General features: G+C 45.2%; 1 protein-coding gene across 1 annotated transcript in view; it reads right to left on the bottom strand.

The window, feature by feature from the left end:
- Positions 1–21,894, bottom strand: part of Stacl (SH3 and cysteine-rich domain-containing protein) — a 362,911-nt gene extending 341,017 nt beyond the window's left edge. The window contains exon 1 of the mRNA XM_075875456.1: positions 21,725–21,894. The gene's annotated coding sequence lies outside the window, so the exon portion shown is untranslated. The remainder of the gene's footprint in view (positions 1–21,724) is intronic.
- Positions 21,895–22,157: the final 263 nt, after the last annotated feature.

The raw sequence follows: 22,157 nt of genomic DNA on the forward strand, positions 1-22,157 counted from the left end.
TTGCAATGCAGTAGTGGTGAAACGATCGCTAGTTCCTGACTGCAACTTGACTGGCAACACCCGTACCGTTCGCTTATTGGACCGATCTGCAAAAGTCTTACCAGAAGCAGAGGTGTACATAGATTCTCCGTTTTTCAGAGGTCAGGTGCTTGCTGTTTGTATGGAGAATCCATTGTATGAAGTCGTGCTTGGCAACATTGCGGGTGTACTGTCAGCTGCCCGACCAGCCCCGAAGCAGCCAGCAGGACGTCCAAAACTAGCACAGATTCACCGTGATACAGTATGCACTGAAGAAGAACCTGAAGATGCAACCTCATCAGATAGAAGACGACAAGATGACATGTCGGCGGCTGCAGGAAAAGAAAGGAAAAAGCCCAGTGAACTGATTGTTCCTCGGATCCAACCCCTGGATATCAGCCGGGAAGCGCTAAAGAATTTACAGCACGCAGATCCCACGCTGGAAACCTGCTTCACCGCATTGGGAAAGATCATATCTAAGAAGCCAGTAGTCACTAAGTTTGTGCTGGTACGCGACATTCTTTTCCGGCGCCACCGCACGACAGAAAGTCGAGACTTGGAGCAACTTGTAGTACCCAAGGATCTTCGGAACACCGTAATAAGATGGCTCATGAAGGCCTTCTGTCTGGTCACCAAGGGCAAAGAAGGACAACAGACCGTGTCCTTACAGAGTTTTATTGGCCGGGTGTACGGGCTGATGTGATACGGTTCGTGAAGTCGTGCGACGCATGTCAGAGGACCGTGCCTAAACACCTCGTCGGACGAGTTCCATTGGGAAATATGCCTATCATAGACACACCTTTTCAGCGGGTCGCCATCGATATTATTGGCCCGCTGTCACCAACGTCATCCAAGGGCAACAAGTATGTCTTAACGATGGTAGACTTCGCTACGCGTTACCCGGATGCGGTGGCACTACCGAGCATCGAGACAGAGCGCATAGCGGAAGCACTAGTAGAGATGTTCTCCCGCGTTGGAGTGCCCCGTGAGATAGTGAGCGACCGTGGAAAGTCGTTCACCTCGAGTCTCATGCAAGAACTCGGTCAGTTACTTTCATTTCGTCAGCTACCCACAACGCCTTATCACCCCATGGCCAACGGACTTGTGGAGAGATTTAATGGCACTCTCAAACAAATGGTTCGCCGCATGTGTCAAGAACGGCCGCAACATTGGGACAGATACTTGGCTTCCCTGCTCTTTGCATACCGTGAAGTTCCCCAGACGAGCCTTGGATTCGCGCCGTTCGATCTCCTCTACGGCAGATTTGTACGCGGGCCAATGTCGATCCTTAAGGAACTGTGGACAGGGGCCAACATCGATCCTGAAACGAAAACAACATATGAGTATGTTATAGATCTCCGGGAGCGACTGCAAGACACCTGCAAGGTAGCGCACAAAGAACTCCTGAAGGCGAAAATGACACAGAAGAAATATTACGATAGGAAAGCAAGAGTTCGACACCTATCACCCGGTGACAAAGTATTGCTGTTGCTACCATCAGATAAGAATAAATTGATCTTGACATGGAAGGGACCCTTCACAGTGCTTGAAAAACGCAGTGACTATGACTACGAGATAGATCTCGGAACACGGAGAAGTCTTTTTCACATTAACCTTCTCAAGAAATACCACGAAAGGGAGCCTATTGCTTACTGAGTGTGACTTTGTGGTTGAGTACATTAAGGGCTCCGACAACGTAGGTGCCGACTACCTCAGCCGCATTTGACTTCTCCGCTGGTTAGCGTTTAGTGGTAGCACAATTTCTTTTACTGTCAATTCACCCTTTCCCTAACGGAATGAACTTCTGTAAATAATGTTTTTTTGCTATGTTTTCGCTTTTGGGTACTCCACCACGCGCGCTTGTGAAAAGTTGTTTTCCCCCCTAAACAACTTTCTTGAGCAGGGGGATATTTGTAAGGAAAGGACACAAAAGTGCTGTGTTTAGGTACGATTTGTGGCTAAAAGGACTTATAAGCGACGAGGAACGTCAAACTGAAACTGAAGAAGACGAGCGGAGGCAGGTGGCACGAAGGCGATAACAAGAAATGAAAAAGAAGAGGAGAAGAAGAAGGAACGTGCGAAAGCGAGCTCGAGCGTGGAGGCCACGAAGGCAGACGAAGCAGTGCGCCGCTCGAGAGGACGAGTTCCTGGGAGCGTTCCTGAGCCGGACGTGGGGCCCGTACGTGTCGGCCAAGTCGGGCTCCAGCGTGTTCGTTCGGGGTCGAGTCCGCCGGCCTGTACAAGGTGCAAGGACGGGGCCTGCTGAACGGCTCCTGCCTGGGTGCAGTGGCCGGGAGCAGGTTCGTGGGCGAGGCCTACCGGGCGTGGTCCTCGTGAGCCGGGGCCTGACCCTGAACCTCAGGAGTTGCGACCCTGACTGCTGGCCGCGACGTCTGACTAAACGGCGCTACACACGGTAGCGTATCCGTGTGCCGTCAGCCGTTCCAGCCGCTCCAGCCGTGCCACCTTTGCCCTCGCGCACGTCGACGATCGCATCATGTCGGGACGACGGGGACCCAAACTGTGAGGCAGCGTTTTCCTTTTGCGAACTGAGAACTCTACGCGCTGGACTCGGAGTAAGCGTAGCCGCGAGCTCTCCGCATGCTAGAGGTCTGACTCTCGTACATGTTGCGTGACGCTTGGCGTGTAGGGTTGGACATATAGTTTTATTTTCACCTGCCACTTCGTTCTCTAGTGTATAATATAACGCTTCTTTTGTTCGCATCCATTGTTGATGTTAATCCTTTTTCGTCCGCTATCAACAAACACAGTGACGAACGTCCTTAACCGTCACAGACGGTAAGTGTTTGACGACGTACGTGACGGGATTGTGACGTTATTGATGTCTTTCCTGGCGCGTTATATTTTTCAAACCATCTTGCCCTCTCGTGCTAATTTTGGTTCACGCCAAGCTAACGGGTTCACCACGGGAGCACCAAAACGTAAGTGGCTTGATAGATAGGTAGATAGACAGATACGCTCAATGTTGCCGAAAAAGAACATAAACTTTATTTGTCGAATCCAGACGATTCGAGTCCGGCGTTATTTAGTGGGCCTGGGCACCCACCGCGGATGCGGTTCCGAGACCTTGTCTCGAACGGCTTCCTCGGCACGCTGGACGGCCCAGAGTTGTGCTGTCAGGTTCGAGCTGAGCACTGCGGCCTTCCAACGCGAGCGGAGGCTGGCGGTGGAAGAGTGAGACGAATCGGCACTGTTCGAATTGTTTATTAGGCACTGACACTCCCACAGCATGTGACTAAGGGTGGCAACCTCGCCACATGACGCGCATCTGTTTGTAGTGTATATGTCTGAATACATGGCGTGCATGAGTGTATAGGGTTTCTGTATGAATCTGTCTGTAATTGTCTGAAGTGTACCACTTGCGTCCTGTTTAGCCTTTCGTGAGGAGATGGGTATATGCGTCTTTGTAACTGGTAATGTGTGGTGATGTCGTGAAACCTGGTCATACGATCATGCCCAGATGTCTGCAGTTCCCCGCGGGGGCTCGTCGTCCTCCGGCGATGCCGAGAATATACGGTACTACATGTAGTCGCTGGCACGTTCGATGGAGATTGAATATTCTTTATTCTGCAAAAACTCAGCTAAAAAGTTTTTTTCTTTCTTTCTGAACAGGGCTGTTTCCATTACCCCGCGCCACACTCGCATGTGGAGGGGGACACTATATTCCAAGCCCGGTAACCACAGTCAAGTCCTTGTACGACCAAAGTGAATTGTTTTCATTATGCTTTAACTTTTTATTATTATTGCACCACGAATTCAGGTCAAACAAAACTCAGCAAAATAATTTTTGCTTGCTAAAGCCAATGCCGCCGAAAATGCGCTTGTGCAATGCACTTTTCACTTCGAGATTCACTCATCTTTCTTTGGTTTTTCCAATAGATGAGCGCTAGGAATGCCGCTCATAAAGAATGATTCTTCTCATTTTGTTTAGTTCCTATATGAATGAAAAGAAGGAAAGAACAAAGGAAGAAAGAAAGAGAAAACAAGGAGAGAAAAAGGAAGAAACGAAGGAAAAATAAATAAATAAATAAATGAATAAGTAAAGGAAGAAAGAAAGAAAGAAATGAAAAAGAAAGACAGACAGACAGACAGACAGACAGACGGAAAGAAAGAAAGAAAAAAAGAAAGAAAGAAGGAAAGAAAGAGAGAAAGAAAGAAAGAAAGAAAGAAGGAAAGAAAGAAAGAAGGAAGGAAGGAAAGAAAGAAAGTAAGGCGCAGTTGCGTCCAAGGTGCGCCTGGTGCGATAACGAGCGCACACTGCGGTACTAGCCCGTGCTGACCTATAGCGTTCTTTAGAGCTCGCGCCCTACATACAGAAATTACGGAGGAGTGCTGGCTCGGCTGCTTCGCATTATCTCTCGACTGCGGGCTTTCGTCTTTTGTGCGGTACAAAATGCGCAACGAAATATAAACGACAAAAGCCCAGTCTTCTGTGGTTATTTGAGATCTCAATCTGGCTGCCTTGTTGCCCTCGCAAACTGGCGGCATCATATTAAGGATAGCGAACCCGCAATGAGGAAATGACGAACCACAATTTAGAAGTGTCACGAGTCGGGCTTGCTGAAAGAAGTTGGTGATGATGGTTCTTAGCTTAAAACACACTCTCTTATTTCTTGACTGTGTTTAGCGCCAGGAGAAATAATAAAAAAGACTAGCTTTTGAAAATGTCTCGTCCTGTTGAATAGCCTGCTATAGATGAAAGGGGAAAAAGGGGTGGATATAAATAAGAGCTTAGGTGCGTTGGCTCAGAGAAATGTTCACGTGACTATAACTGCCCATTCGCCTGCGAAAAAGCGCGATTGCTGTCTACGTGTCGTGCACGTATGTGAAAGAAGAAAACGTGAAAGCAGAACAAAGCGAGGTTATTTAGATGGGTGTCTGCTTGGTTTGTCGAGAGTCCTTTAGCTGATGACCTGGATTTATTTCTGGGTCATCTTGAAGTGTTTTTTTTTCAATTACGCCCTTGAGCCTTCCACCAAAAGAGTTTCGTCGAGTGTCTTGGAAGTGACCCAGGTGGCTTATATTGCCCCCTAGTGCACCTGGTTTCCTGCCCGAGTCTTCACATTTACATTACAATTACTTTTAGGAACATCTCATGTGCTCTATTTTGCGTAGTTCTCTGTTAGTTTTCATGAATACTGTGCCTAGCAAAGAAAACAAGCCCTTACATTTGCACTTCTTTCTTTCACCATGCCCACATGCAATTCGGAAACGTGATCGCTGTTAGCTGTTGCGACGGCAGCGACAACAATTCAAGTCACGTTTGGCATCCGTACTCTCGCCTGCTCTCCAAGCTGAGCAGAACGGGGCCTGAACGCAAAACACACCAGCGAACGTGTAATTTGGTTTCTTCGCTTGGGTTGGCAAGGTTTCAGTCTCTACTTTGAGACATCGGTTTAAGGAGTCCTCGGCAAAGGTTCGCATTGCGCCTGCTGTATAAAAGCTTTTCTTCCACTGTAAGCATTAGCAATCAGTAACGGCTGGAACTTACCTGTATGAGCCATAATACTCCAATTTACTGACCTAATATTGTCAAAACTGCATGCCACTTTCCCCATAGCTGCGAGGAAGTTCCCAAGGTATTGCTACATATGCCATACATCCGTCTATTTCGTGAGTTCACATTTCCGATGGAGGCGGAAATGCTGTAGACCCGTGTGCTCAGATTTGGGTGCACGTTGAGGAACTCCAGGTGTTCGAAGTTTCCAGAGCCCTCCACTACGGTGTCTCTCATAATCATATGGAGATTTTGGGACGTTGAAACCCCACATACCAATCAATTGTAACAATAACAGACCCTTTGTTATTCAAGACTGCAATTTCTCAGCAATGCTTGTAACTATACGCAGTTTCTATTATCTATCTTTGTCTTGTATGTGCTTGAATTCTTATACATTTTTAGTTGACTTATGTTGCCTTCCCGATTTGCGCATCTGACACTTGTTTCTTTATTTTGTCTTTTTTTTCTTGTGTGTTATAAATGTTGTACCCACCCCCTCTGTAATGCCCTACGGGCAGGGAGGGTATTCTAATAAATAAATAAATAAATCAATCAATCAATCAATCAATCAATCAATATTTTCGTGAGTTGAAATACTAATGAAACGGAATTGAGAAAACGTAAGCGCACATGCGTGCTCTCTTCACTGATCACTAGTTTTTGACTTTTAAATATAGAAAAAAGACGCACAAATTGTGAGCAGCACTCCAAACAGTGCCATGAAGCCTGGCCTGAGCGAATTATGTGCTTGAATAAAGATATGTATCAAAAACATGGTCTACTGGGCGCAGATGTACGGTACGTGAGTGCCCAAGTACTATCGGCATCAAATGAAATGCGAACAGCGGAGCGCGTGGCATAAGCCTTATCAATGGCATAGTGCGCGCCGTCCACCATTCATGGACACAGACAGGCCCGCACATCCGGTGTGGCAGCACTGCACGATCCCCCTATAGTGCAATATTTCTGCTTGTGCTCTAGGTATGGTAATGGTATTTGAAAGGAACAAAATAAAATACAGAGGTTAAACTACTGCAGCCGAAGACGAGTATTGTAGCACGGTTTGTCATCACGGAGTCCATAATCACGGAATGCCTGGCAAATATTATTTATAGTAAACAAAACTTGGTTCACAATGCTGGCAATTTCCCGCTGCTTCACTTCGTGCCGGTAAAGCGAAACAATTTGCGCTCTCTCCTCCAAAAAAACGCTCGGTATTTCCAGTGAAAGTGAAGCCTTTTCCGACCGGTCTCTGAAAAAAGGGTGCAGGTGAAGCCGCGCTGGCAAACGAAATACGAAGATCATTTGAAAATCAACAGTGAACGGATTACATTTATCTTTTCGTTTTATCTTGCCAAGACACTGATTGCACGGCGACGCTTAACTAAAAGCAAGGAATGGCGAGTCATACGATCAATAGTGCTTGGCACGCCCACGATGGCCACCTTTATTACCATACGAAATCCAGGGCAGAAACGCAGATAACGCACTCTAGGAGGATCGCACAGTGCTGCCAAACCGGATGTGCATGCCTGTCGATCCATGGTGATGACTGGACGGCCAACACTATACTGTTTCTAATGCTTGAAACACGTGCTCTGCTGTTCGGGTTTCATTTGACGCCGTTAGTACGTACGTAATCGGCATTTTTCATTCGCGTGAGAGGCTGGCTTAAGTGACATGTAGCGAAATAAACTGAGCGGATGGACACTCAGTAAGCTGAATTGCCTACAAGTGTGTATGTATGTATGTATGTATGTATGTATGTATGTATGTATGTATGTATGTATGTATGTATGTATGTATGTATGTATGTATGTATGTATGTATGTATGTATGTATGTATGTATGTATGTATGTATGTACGTATGTATGTATGTATGTGCGGATGTATGTATGTATGTGCGGATGTATGTATGTATGTATGTATGTATGTATGTATGTATGTATGTATGTATGTATGTATGTAGGTATGTATGTATGTATGTATGTATGTATGTATGTATGTGTGTGTGTATGTATGTATGTGTGTATGTATGTATGTATGTATGTATGTATGTATGTATGTATGCATGTATGTATGTATGTGCGGATGTATGTATGAGCGGATGTATGTATGTATGTATGTATGTATGTATGTATGTATGTATGTATGTATGTATGTATGTATGTATGTATGTATGTATGTATGTATGTATGTATGTATGTGCGGATGTATGTATGTATGTATGTATGTATGTATGTATGTATGTATGTATGTATGTATGTATGTATGTATGTATGTATGTATGTATGTACGTATGTATGTATGTACGTACGTACGTATGTATGTATGTATGTATGTACGTATGTATGTATGTATGTATGTATGTATGTATGTATGTATGTATGTATGTATGTATGTATGTATGTATGTATGTATGTATGTATGTACGTGCGGATAACGTGCGCCCGTAGAAGCCGTCACCAAATGAAGAGGTACTTAGGACCTGCTTTTTTTTTCACGATCACGGCGCCATACGTCTTCTCCCATCCCCATCTATAGGCCCGTCGTTGTTCGGCGCGGATCGGGCCCAGGCTTTTCGTGGCGAGCGTTTGCCTGCGTGCCTGTACGGGACCCGGGAACGTGCGGTAAAGGAGAGATTGGGGAACGAGGAGAGAGCCGGCGCGTGCGGGATTGCGTCGGCAAGATCGACCGTGCGTGGCGGGCTCCCTAGGGTGCCGTGACCGGTGCGCTTTTGTTGCTGCGCATTCGGTTCGTGGCCGCTCATCCAGGCACGCGCTTTGTGCGTGCGCAAGCGAACAAGAGAGAACAGCCGAGCAACGTGGCCGGTGACGCGTCGCTGAGCGAAGCAAGGCTCACCGCAGCACCGGCCACGCGTTCGCCACTAATCCACTGGCAACACGGTCTGATTATGCGTCTTGCCTTCTTTCCTCGCCGGCTTTGTTTCGCCAGGTGGACGTAAAGGACATGCCGAGCGGAATCTCACTCACGAAGCAGATTCCTGGCAGGTCTTGTCTCGACCGAGGCAAACTTCTTAGCCTCGGTCTTTCGCTAGTGTCTGGTTAGGGCTGATAACGTGCGTTAGTAGTGATTAGGTAATCGCGTAGTAATACTTTCGCAACATGGTAATAAGACGTGCTTGTTGTCTCGTTCGCGTCCTGCTTCTCCGGGTGAAAATGATGACTGAAGAAGGATGAATGAGAACTTTTGACAGACTGCTTTAGTCGAAGCTGACTTGTTACTTCTCTGTTTGATTGAGTGAGTCACGTGCATTAGCAGTGCTTAGGTGAAGTATGCCGAGGCAGTACGTGGTGGTTTAATTCAGCGGATGAAAGCTTGTGCCGGATGTCGACTTGTCTGGGCGATTAGTCTCAGTGCTGGCGTGCTTGTTTTAGGTGTCTATGCTAAGCATGGGTAATAATTGTAGTTGGAGGAAGGTAACAAAATGATCACACCAAGCCATTTTGCTGATTTCATGTGCTTGATAGAGGTCACAAAGTGACTTAGTTAGGCCGGAGTTAAGGATTCGGAAAAGAGTTCGACTTTTGTTTGAGTAGCGCTGGTCATTCTTGACGTGACGGCACTGCGTAATCTCATCAACAATACGCATTGGCGAGAAAGTGTGCAAGACGTCTTTCATGTAGTCAGGGGGCTTCTTTCAATTCTTGTTCATTATTAAACCAGCATTGCTATCTTCATTGCGTAACAAAAAAATTCTTGAATTTTACACATGTGACATACTTTTGTTCTTCTTCTGGCACGACACACTTGGGACATAAGCTAGTAGTGGGTAGTCTGCTGAGGGGAGAGAAGAAGTAGTTGGAACAATGGCGGAGATGCATTAATAAACCGCGCGGTGTTTTCGGAACCGCGTTTCAAAGTGCTATATTTATTAATGACCCGGACTACGAACGTGACCTTCCATGGAGCGGATGGTGACCCATCACGTCCGGGTCGCCAATAAATGGAGCTCTCTGAAACACGGTTCCGAAAACATAGCGCGTTTATTGATGCATCTCCGCCATTGTTCCAACCACTTCTTCTTTTCTCCTCAGCAGACTACCCACTACTAGCTTATGTCCCAAGTGTGTCGTGCCAGAAAAAGAAAAGTATGCCACACACACTTATTGCGAGATGATTACACAGAACTCCGTTATGGAGTGCCGGGAGAAATTTCGCACAACTGATGATGTTGAGTGTGCGCGTAAACAAAAGCACACACGTGTTTCTGCGTGTTGTCTCAATCGGATTGCGGCCGCAGCGGCCTGGGGATCAAACCGCATCATTGTTCTCAGTTGTGTTTCGCCATAGCCGTTAGTGCACCACGCTGCTGCTGTTTGCATGACGAGTGCATCACTGCGTTTATTTTTCAAGATTGCGACGACCGCATTGTGATAGGATGTGGCTGTTATTGATCTTCCCGTGTTTTTATTCGCGGCATATTTTAATTAAACTAATCTTCTTAACTTATCATATTCACTGTTGAAACTGCTTCTACAGGAGGAGAAAAAGGATTGATAACGATGAATACTGAGAAATATTACAACTCACACGAAAGAAATAAATAATTAGGTTACAAAACAAGCGATGACAAATGCCGAAGGGAACATGGAAGACATCAATATAAGGAAAGAGGCAGCACAAGGTCCACGTTAATATGGAAAACAAAAAAGAAGAGAAGTACAATGCGTAGAGCGAGGAATAATGACAGATGCTCGCTGCCAACGGAGGGCAACGGCGTCATTGAGTCGGAGAGTACCACGGAAACAAAGGAGGAGAAAAAAGAAAATAAATGATCAAGAAAATGATGAGACAGGAAAGGGATAAAAAGAAGGACGAGATAGTGACGGTTCTGCAACGTACGTCAAGCGTGGCCCGTGCTCGGCATTTACTAAACGACCCCCCAAAAAAAGAAAGTCAAATTGCCGAGAAAGAGCAAGAGGTAAAATGTTGCAGGCACACAGCTTCTTCCCCCGGCCCCCCTTACGCTTACACCCCCAACCCGTCTGGAGCATCTGGCACTCGACGGCTCCATCTTCTCGAAACAAGGACTGGACAGCTATAGTGGACGATCAGGCGCCGGGCTCGCTGTTAGAGCGGACGTCGTCGTAGTGGTGACGTGTGGACGCTGACAACGTGGGGCCCCCGCGGGACGCTGTTATTGCTTCGACGGTCGTGGCTGTGAGATGGCTAAGTGGCGCGATTGCTGCGGCAACGTCGAAGAGAAAATTCCTGGGACGAAGTGAAAGGTGACGCAAGAGCAGCGAAAAACACCCAGGGCAGACGTCCGTGTTTTTTAATAATTTGTTGTTGGCTACCCCATGCGCAAAACAAATGAATGTAAGGTTCTCGCAGAAGAAGCAAGAAACCGAAAATTGCCGTTATTCAAAACGAAAGTACGGCACTGAGAATGTAAAAAGAATAAATGCAAACAAGGCTCAAGCAATAAGCGAATGCTGTTGCTCCTGAATCTTTAGTCTTCAAAATATTTTTGTTAAGCGAAGAGAATGTTTACAAAAACTGAGTCGTGTCTATATTACTGTTGTTCATCTTCATTGAAATGTGTAAAATTGAAGTATTTGCAATAATGAGAAACAACAGACAACAATACCTGGAAAAGTGTTGAGGGTGTCACTAGCAGTTACTGCAACGTAAATATGAAGAAAAAAAGTGGCCGAAAAGATAAGTTGCCGTGGGCAATGACCGAACCTGTGACTTTGAATAACTCATTAGATGCTCTTCCAAATTAACTGCCATGGCGGCCATTTCTCTGCCTACTTTTGGGGGTACATATTAGGTAGATACAATACAAATAGATCACGAGGTTCGTTGTGCAAGTACAGTAGACCTCGTGATAAAATATGTAAGTGTGTGAACTCGGACGCAAGGCGAATTGAGTGTGAGTGGCCCTGGCTGCTCTGTTGCGTCGGTGTTTCCACGGCTACCGTATTTTACCCTGAATCGCTACCGACCACCCCAGTTTCATTTCAATCAAAACATTATATTCACCTCTGCAGAACGTGACCTTTCTTAGAAAATTGCTGTGTGTGATGTTTTGCAACCGGGAGATACACTCACGGCCAAATCGGTATAAAACTTGTATAGTGAAGCATCAGCACAAAAAGAATTCTAACCAAAAGTACTAATGCCGAACGTGTTGTGCGCTGTATATGAAACTTCAATTCTACTTCCGTCTCCAAGAGATGAGTTTTCTGAGTGATTTCTGATGAATGCATCACATTTGATAGAGCGTTCGTTGGAAGAAAAATAGTTGCTTTTTTAGTCTAGTTGTTATGACTTCTTCATTAACCGATTTGTCATAGGAACGGGGCACTATCATTTTTGTAATGATCATCATCATAATTACCATTTGCCAATTCTTCGTCACAACTTAACACAAATTCAAAAAAAGTGAAGCCCAATTTACTGTAAAGCGTGCTTTGCTGCTCGCAGAGTGCTTATGCGGGATAGCGTGCAATTTCAGCGCACAGTGATTTCGAGATTAGCGGCTGACGGAAACTAACTTCGGCTCATTTTCGCAATAAGAAATGAGCCGAAGAGCAAACGAGGACCAGCGGCAATACTGCACAGAATTACGTTCGTCACTGCAAGTCTCGAGTAGGAACACGTACCGCTGAGCAATTCGAAAACCTTTTTTTGCGGAACGTTGAGCGATGGATATCCTGTAGGACGACGTGTTCTTTGTCTGGTTGGCATTTCGTGAAAGTCATAGTGCGGTGCGAAGACACAGATAAACAGCCACAATAATCTAAACATAAGGCCTGTGTTCTATGTCTCCGAGTCTTTGTGTTTTCGTCTTTGCGCTGCGCTGTGACGTTCATCGAGCGATCGCTTTCGTCGGTAGATTCAGCGTGCATTATGGTGCATTCGTCCGGTTCGTACACCGTGATACGACCATACTTGCCCGGCGATGTGCAGCCCTCTCGAGAATGCGGCCAGAGAAATTCTGTGCCCGTCTAGCTTATTTATTTATTATTTATTTGCTGCTTTACACAGGAAAGGACACAGAGGAAAAAGAGAGAGAGCAAGCTGGCAACTGCCACCTGGAGGGGCAACACGCCTGCTCACTCTTTCGGGAGGAGGGAAGAAACAGAGGAAACAAAAATAAGAGGGGAACGAGAGGAGCAGTAGAAGACGACACGTGACTGGAATTCCGATTTTTCTCGGTTCGGAGGTGAGAATGGTCACTGAGAAGCAGCGCGACTCTTTGAACGACCGATCCGAATGTGTGCCGAACTCTCTATCTCGACAAACGGGAGTTCAGTGCCAGGGCGTCCTTTCACTTTAGAAGGGTCTCATCTTATTCACGGGCCTACCACCACATCCATATGGGTCGCTTTTAAGTATGTGTTAGTGCGACAGTTTGGGTCTGCTGTGCGTAAGTTGTCGCGTCGCTTACAAAAGAGGGTCGGAAACCGGTCCCGTTTCCCCTTCCAGGTCTTACTCGGCTTTGTGCCTTCACGTGCACACTTTCGGAGCTCTGGAAAGCGAGTGTTCGTGTGGACAATCGATAGCGTGCTCTGCGAGTGAGAAGAGTGCTTCGAATCCTTCAGTCAATAGGATTCCAGGTCGTCGGCTGTGTACACTCCCTCAGAGTTGTCGCGTCCGATGATGCCTGAAACTATCCGTATTCCGAAATTTACGCAAATGCGCTGTTTCACTCACGATGCGCATAAAAGTGACTTATTTCTGCCGCATCCCGGTATCGTTCTCCATTGTTTGACTCTTCAGGCCAGGAAATGGGGCATATGTGCGTGCGTGCGTGCGTAGGCTTGATGAGGCAACATGCTTTGATACACTCATGATGGATAAAGCAGCACTATCACAGAAAATATCACTAGCTGAATTGAAGCGTGATAAGTATTCGGGGAATTGAAACATAGCGTGTAGAAAATATCACTAGATTAAACGAAGCGTGATTAGCATTTGGGGAATTGAAGCATAGTGTGTTTGAGAGAAAGAATGTGTGTTCGTGTGTGTGTGAGAGAGAGAGCTAGGAATGTCCGCAAGAGGGCAAAGTTAATCGGGAAATAAGTGATTTCTGTTTGCCACCCACGGGTAAAATGGCAACAGCAGACTGAAGTGTGAGAGAAGAGAAAGAAAATAAAAACAGCGGTTGAAACAAAGAAACACGGACGTGCACCAAAGCACGGGAGCGTCATACTCGTTCAACAAGGCTGACTGATCGTTGAAACTTCCTCAGTGAACTCACTTAACCGAGGCAGAGAGCAATGAGCGGCCATAAAACGTACCCATAAGAGTTCTCGCGTAGAAGCACACCTTTCATGTATATCACAACCAAGTCGCCGTTACGTGTTTAAGGCAGCGCTCTTATACGAATGCACGTGATAAGTGTTCGCGCATCGCAGCCTTAAGCGACTGCTTTATCTCGCGTTGCTAGTTTCTGTTGTCGTTGGCTGACACGCGCATGACGTTGCAGGCGTACAGCTCTCCAAACAAGTGAAAGAGAGTACATTGCATTTAAAACATTCTGTTCATCGGCAATCGATTGATAAATACGAATAATACGAATAATAAACGCGAAATAATAAATACATACGTCAATGAGCCTAAGTTATGCAACATTATGACCCGCACTCGATAGTCTATAGCAAAAAAAAAAATATCGTAATGGTACGTATACTCGTGGATGTGATAGCAATTGTACCTAAATAAGTTGTAATTGAATTTGTATTCATGTTGATGGCATTCACGTTCACTCTTTGCATAAACACAATCAATATTGAGTCTAGAAATGTTGTGCGAAATCGTTTTCGGTTATGTTCATTTCGAGGGAAGAAAAGTTATTCTTTCGCTGTTGCTCACAGAAAGTAGCACGTCGAACGACTTGTCGGATATCGTAGGGCCTTTAGCAAACTAATTACACGCAACTGTACACCGCTAAATAAATTTAAATGATGATTCATTTCACTAGTCAGCAGATGTAGCGAGAATAGATGACGTATTTATTTGTGTGAAAAGCGAACCAGAGCGATAACGCTGACAGAAGCTAACTCCCGCCCTCTCCTCCACCCTTTAGTGAAAGAGGTGTGGTACAACGCTCGCTGAGTGCGTTGTTGCAAATGGAATCGCGACCGTGGCTGCCGCATTCCTATGCGAGCGCATTGCGAAAGACTTCGTTGCGTCGTGCCTTGTGCTCATAATATTGAAAACCCAGATGGCTTAAACTTCTTGGAATGCGACTTGTCTGCATCCCACTTACCTGTACTAAGTTGTATGTCGTAACACGCTGTGTAGTTTCTACATGGTAATCCCGGCGTACTAATTAGGATTACATGAACATGTATGCCACATTTAAGGCACTTACTGTCCATCTACCCTTAACCGCTGTCACAATAGGAAACGGATCTGTGTCTGCGCAAAGACACCTTGTACTTAACGTAACACACGCTGATTCCCTTAGGCTAAATATCTAGAAAAGAACGAAGAGAGCTAAGTGAGCCAGTAGCGTTATGGTGGTCATTAGCAAAATTGCGTGCCCGCAAGGGTACTCGCAAGAGTTACCTCATGGGAGATCTATTCTTTATGGTGAAGAGGAAGAACAATCTTGTTCAAGTTGACTTAACTATTTTTTTTTGTATACGTGTTGAAAGAAGTGGCAGTTTAGCCAAAGTAGCAGTGGCTCACATGGTGATTTTTCAAGGACAATACGTTTGAGGTTATATTTGTTTCATGCCACGGTTCACATTGAAAAAAGTAATAAGATATTATATCTACAGTTAGGTCACTTGCAGTACACTTTAGGAGCCCTCTTGTTGGGTAAGTCAGTGAAGCATAAGGCTTCAAAGCTCTCTTTCGCATACTCGACGTCGGTTTCAACCCTTTAGATACCATGCTTCTTTCTATATAACAACCCGGCACCCTTGAAATGCTATAGTTGAATCGGTATTGATCTGTTTTTTTTTTGCTCACTGAAACAATTGTTCAATTATTTCTAGAACTGCTGACACCTGCAATTGCTAGGGTGATATCACGTGAATGGTAAAAGCATGATATCGGTTTATCCCCTTCGGAAATGTATAATACTATATCCAGTAATGAAGGCTGGTGAAGTCAGCACTGCAGAAAAGAATAATTAATGTTTATCTTCTGGAGCTGTCTACGTCAGTGGAAATATACATGATCACGAGGAACAATTCATTTCACGGAACATGACAACGAAACGCTGTGATCACGGCAAAATCGAGGACTGGAAAGATTCCTAAAGTGTTCATCTCGTCTCGTAATTTCTGGTGGATCGGCGCGGTATGGTGTAAAGCCTATGAATTGCAGAAAAGAGATTTTTTTCACGTTTTTAAATCCTCTATCTGTGAAAAACATGGCGCACTGCTGTAAAAAATGCAGAAGCACTTCATTAATGTCGATTACCATTGCCATTGCTAATAAGGCGAGGTGGACTCGGTGACATATCATCACCACTTTAAGAACCCACAAAGCGCTTCGAAGCGCTTTTTTTTTTGACGGAGAAGAAAACCAAGGAAATAACTTTAATAAATAAAAAAAACGGCAAGATGTGGAAGAATTGTCTCCTTCTCCTAGGTGGCGGCCATTAGTCCTTGCGTTCTGGCGGCATCCTCGGCTTCCCGAAAGACTTCGAGTTGCACTTCTGGGTCTACGCTTAGCAGTGTGGTCTCTTACTTCTCTTATTACAGTTTTTTTTTGTTTTGCCTTGTAACTGAGGGGCAAGCCCACACTATGTGATTGAGATCCGCCCTTTGATTACAGAACTTACACAAATCTGATCATATCTCTGGATAGATGTAGTGAGTTACCGGGTTCGGAAAAGTGTTGGTTTGTAAGAGGCGCCATGCCGTCGCCTGCTGCTTGTTATACTAAGGTATGTGCCGGGGGAAAGCGGGTCCATCCTAGCCCTTAGTATTTTGGGATCTGTTCATAACCATCCATGAGGTCCCTCTCCGACCACGGACTTCGTGCTGCACCTGTTCGGCCGGCCAGTTCTCGAACCAGGTAGTGCGCGATATTGTTCCCGTGGAGGGAGGAGGTGCCCATATAATATGAACTACCTGCTCGTCGCCAAAGTAAGCCAAAATTCTTAGCACTTCCGGTGAGATCCTTCCCTTGGCATCATTTTCAACAGTGGCTTTGGAATCACTTATCACGACTTCGGCTTTTGTGGAGGCTAGTGGTATTGATAGAGCTACCTCTTTCACCACTTTTGCCCTATCTGTAGGTACATTGCTACTGACATTGGAATTCCTTTGAATATTTGTAGCTACAAATACCATGTTTCGGTCATACTCGTATTCTGCTGCATCTACACAGACCACGTCACAGACGTTGCTGAACTTTTTATGTAGATGTTTTCGCCATTTCTATCCTCATAGCGCGGTGTTGTTCAGGATGCATATTTCTACGTGATGGAGGCACCGAGATACTGGTTTACAAAATTTTTTTTCGGAAATGATTGGCGTTGTCGAAAACGTGCAAAGTGTCCAAAGACAATTGTTAGAACGCAGGATTGCTCTTAAGATGTTCTACTTCACGTGAAGAGGCACACCCCTGTGGCGTAGCGTTGAGAGCCAGAGGCTTCGGAACTACACCTCGTTTCATATATTAGGTGAAACGCAGTGAAATCTATGCAATAACTTCAGTCAGATAAATGTGTGCCTTCGCGCGTCTCGTTCTTGGCACGAACATGCACGCACAGCGTCGCGAAAGGCCACAAACGAAACATCAAGAGGTGAGAACAAAAAGACGCTACGTGATCCAAGAACACTTATAAACAGCCGTATAACGGGGCGTCTTTATTTCCGATGCACAAAGCATCTTCATTCACCACTAAGCCTAAAGAGGAAAAGAAATTGTGCCTCAGAATGAAAAAAATCATCGTAGTATTTCTTAGTGCGAACGCATTTATTGTAAGAAGTCTCGCTAGCCTCCTCAGCGTTGCACCTGATGTATGAAACGAATTCGAGAATTTACCGTGATGATTGTAAAGCTCTGAGCATTTTATGTATATGGGTCTCGGTTTATGGGGTGTACGTATGCGCTCGTGGGTTTCGGGGTGAAAGGTCAAAGTGAGGGAGAAGATGGGGAGAAGATGGGGAGGGTATGGGTGATGCGCCCTGCCACATACATCCATTTTGCTAAAGTTGTCTCAACAGAAAAATTCGGCAGATCCCACGAACCTTGGGAATCGATGTTATGCGAAGCATGCGGATAGAAAATGAGTGTCTTTTTTAATTTTTTATTGAGTGAGACTTTACGAAATGACGCTAAATAAATGTACGAATACACGAACACCCATACGTTAAATAGCGGCGTATGTTTTATATTAGCAGTCATTTTGCTGTTGCGTAAGAATGTCAACATTAACATGGATATTAACTACGCCAGAAGTGGTAAGCCGATATCAGCCGCTTGTGTTTGCGCTGGTGCGCGCGAGGACGTTAGCGCTCAACACTGCTACACAAATTAATTTCAGCGGATGGCGACTCACTACAATTTACGTTGATCAGACATGACGGCTGCATCAGTGGAGCAAATATGTTATGTTTATAAAATCGGATAGCCAGTTCTGCAATCACAATTGACGTTATACGAACGTTAGGGTCTATTCGAAATGTATATTTGAAGCCTGGCGTGGCTCTGGAGTAGAATACTTCGTTGCCACGCATAATGCTAGGGTTTGATTTCTACTGGGACACTGACATTTATCTTTTGCATTCGTCGAGTCAACGCTGCTGATGTCAGCTTTTTCCTAATGCACAAGCGTTAAACTTACCAATGTGTGTTTTCGCCGTTCCTGGGTAGATGCATTATGTCGATTACCTGTGGCACATATGCCCACATACCAATGTCACATATACATTCCCAGGTATGTGGCACTGTTTCTCGTAAAGGGTTGTTTTTAAGCGAGCTGTACTCGATAAACCATGTTATCCTCCCATACAAATTTTTGGGTACCCCAAGTTAAGAGAGTGATCATGAGAGCACCCAGCCGTAGGCGAATAGATAGATAGATAGATAGATAGATAGATAGATAGATAGATAGATAGATAGATAGATAGATAGATAGATAGATAGATAGATAGATAGATAGATAGATAGATAGATAGATAGATAGATAGATAGATAGATAGATAGATAGATAGATAGACGGACGGACGGACGGACGGACGGACGGACGGACGGACGGACGGACGGACGGACGGACAGACAGACAGACAGACAGACAGACAGACAGACAGACAGACAGACAGACAGACAGACAGACAGACAGACAGACAGACAGACAGACAGACAGATAGATAGATAGATAGATAGATAGATAGATAGATAGATAGATAGATAGATAGATAGATAGATAGATAGATAGATAGATAGATAGATAGATAGATAGATAGATAGATGACGAAATTGCTTGTAGTAGGTGAAGGAACGCTTCGCATTTAAAATTGCATGAACACATTACGTTTAAAGAATCGGTAATCATTGGAATAGTAAGCGAATAGCTGAACAGACCACATCATTTTTCGACAGTCATAGCTGCAGCCCTGCAACAATATATGAAAAAATAACCACCTAATCAAAGGAATGATGCGTTTGAGAAGATACGTAAGGAAGGCGATTGGGAAGTACCCACATTATGCAGTTTTTTTTTAACCAACTTCTACCAGCGCGGGAGCTCGAGTGCTTGACAGAGAACTACCCCTTTTGTGACTTATCAAAGTTGGACGACATAGGTTCGCATTTGCGTTAGTCTCTGCTTAAATAATTGCTTGTGTATTTCCTTTTAAAGTATAATTACTTTGGGGGCTCCAAAGTTCTAGTTCTTTAACTGTTTGATGATTTCGAAAGTATTGATCAAGGAAATGAAGAAACACTGCGAAGTCAACCTGGGCAGAAATGAAGGTTGAAAAAATCAATTCAGTCATTTATGATTCGCAGTTTCGGTGTTTTGGCATTTTAAACCATTGGTTGTATTCAGGAACGCGATGGTCTGTGTAGCCAAGTGACGTTGGGTGAATTACGCTTCGGGTTTCAGCACATGAACGCAACCGCCACCGCCGGCCCTGACGGGATACCTCTGAGTTTCTACAAAACCTTCCTTGAAACAATACAAGTCCATCTCTTGACAACGCTAAATGGGCTTCTTGCTGACGGGACCAGATCGAATACGTTCCGAGAGAGCAGAGTTATACTCTTGCTTAAAAGCGAGGGAGAGCTGTCCGATCCAAGATTGTGGAGGCCCATTTCCCTACTTAACTCAGATTATGAGATATTGAGAGACATCCTCGCATACCACATAACTACCATTCAACCGGAAATAGTAAGCGACATACAAACATGCTGTGTTCCAGGTCGTACGATCTATTCCTCGCTTGCGCTGACTCGCGATTTGTTTACGTACGCCCCAAGAACACAAGTATCTGGCATTTTTGTTTTCTTGGACCAGGAAAAAGCTTTTGATCGCGTCGAATGGAATTATCTCTTCGCTGTGCTGGAGTGTTACGGCTTCCCAGCACGTTTAACTGACGTCATCCGCGTACTCTACACTGACTTAGAAACGTCATTAGTAATGAATGGCCATACATCTGAACATATTGCGGTAAGCAGGGGCATTCGACAAGACTGTCCCCTTTCCGCGATTTTCTTTGTATTATGCATAGATCTATTATTGGAACGAATTCAGAAATGCACTTCGATACGCGGTTTTCGTCTCCCAGGCTTGGGCGAAGTGAAAGTAGCGGCATACGCCGATGACATCTCGTTGTTTGTTCGGAACATAGATCGCTACAGAGCCTTTTGCGAATATTTCGCACGTATATTTCGCACCTGTCGGGAGCACGTCTTAATCCTGGAAAAAGCAAGACATTGTGCTTTGGAATGCACATTGAAGAGTTCCCCGATGGCGTCCAAATCGTCCAAGGAGTTAAAGTCTTAGGTGTAACTTTCCTTTCGACTGGTGAAGAAGCCCGCACCACATAGAAAGAGATCCAACGCAAAGTGGACAGACGCATTGAGGTCTCAAGAACTTTTCAACTACCTTTCAAGGAATCAGCTTATCTAATTAAATCCAGCATAACAGCGCCACTGCTTTATGTAGCCAGAATTGCTCGACCACCTCGGCGGGTTTTGCAGAGAGTGGCTACTGCGTGCGGTTCCTTTTTTTTTGGGGGGGAAGGAGACGCTGAAGCTGTTGCTAGAGCCTTGGTCCACCTACCAGCAAAATGGGGAGGGCTCAGTATACCCAACCTTGATGTGATGTGCCGCATGTTGGCTCTCAGAAACACCTGGGCACTCTTAGAGAACTCATCGTATCGAGGCAGGCAACTCGTAGTGTATCTGCTAGGTATCTCTAGAAGATTTTTGGTCTAGCGAACGACACGAGACCAGCTGCTGAACAGCCACCGGCGTATTACACACATGTTATAAAATCTTTGCAACAATGGCGAAACGGTTTTTCAGTTCAAAAACCTGTGGAAATGTCCCCGACTGACATGAGCGAACTAATAGCATTTAAAAGCCTAACTGAGAAACAACGTTAAAGGCCTAACTGAGGAACAACTGAGAGTTCATGCAAAAAATCTACGTCTTGTTATTACCTGATCACGTAATAAGAATTTCTCAACACGATGTCTATGACGGAAGAGGAGTGAGATTTCTAACGAGAGTATGTCTTACCATCGTTGTCATGTCATAGTTTTTGAAACCTAATACCCACGAAACGCCGTAATGGCTTATTCCCAACGATTGCTTAATAAATCATGTTATTGAGGGAGAACATTTGAAAAACGAATGCATGCAGTGCAATCATTGCCAGCTCTCCAATCTATCACGTCTATTTTTCAAACACTAGATTGTCTCATCCAAATGAAACCACCCTGCCTCACGGAGAACACACTATTCCACAAAGCAGCCCGGCGTATTCCAACTATTGTCACGCGCGTTTATCCCCGTAACAGGTGCTTCTGAACCGGGAGATCGTCGAGAAAAAAATATGAGAAGTGTCTTGTTGTCTCGTTTAGCAGCTGGGGAACGCTAAAAAAAGAGATATAAGTAGTAAAAACCATGCGAAGCGAGGAAATAAGGGAGGTGATGCTAACTCATTTTCAATGCGGGACCTCATCGCGGTTGTAGCGTGGACAAGCGTCGTGAATAAACGATTCACTCACCGGTCGATGCGGACGTAGTAGCCTCAGGGCCACTGGAAGGTCGATTTGCAGTTTGCCGAGCGCGTCAGCGCACACCAGGTGGGCCACTTGGAGTTTCGGAGAGCGTCTCTTTCAACACCGTGCGGCTAACTGAAGAAATAGCGCACCGTTGCCGCCGACTTTCGAGGCACAAACGCCAGCACTTTCAAACTAGTTGTCGAAAAGAACTCATCCCGGAATCACAGATCCACCAACTGTTAGCTTTGCGTGGACATCCGAAGAATTGGGTACACCTAGTCCAGCGGGAAGTTTTTCCTGATGCCACGGCTGGTTGAGTTTCGTAGTCAATTCCAGAAGTCTTTCTAGGTGAACTACCACTGAGAGCACGCAGAGAGGTACTATTCAGTCGCACTGTTCGTTTAATATTGAATCAGAAGACGAATGAAATCCGGTC

The sequence above is a fragment of the Rhipicephalus microplus genome, chromosome 10, assembly GCF_043290135.1.
Source record: "Rhipicephalus microplus isolate Deutch F79 chromosome 10, USDA_Rmic, whole genome shotgun sequence".
Lineage (NCBI taxonomy): Eukaryota > Metazoa > Arthropoda > Arachnida > Ixodida > Ixodidae > Rhipicephalus > Rhipicephalus microplus.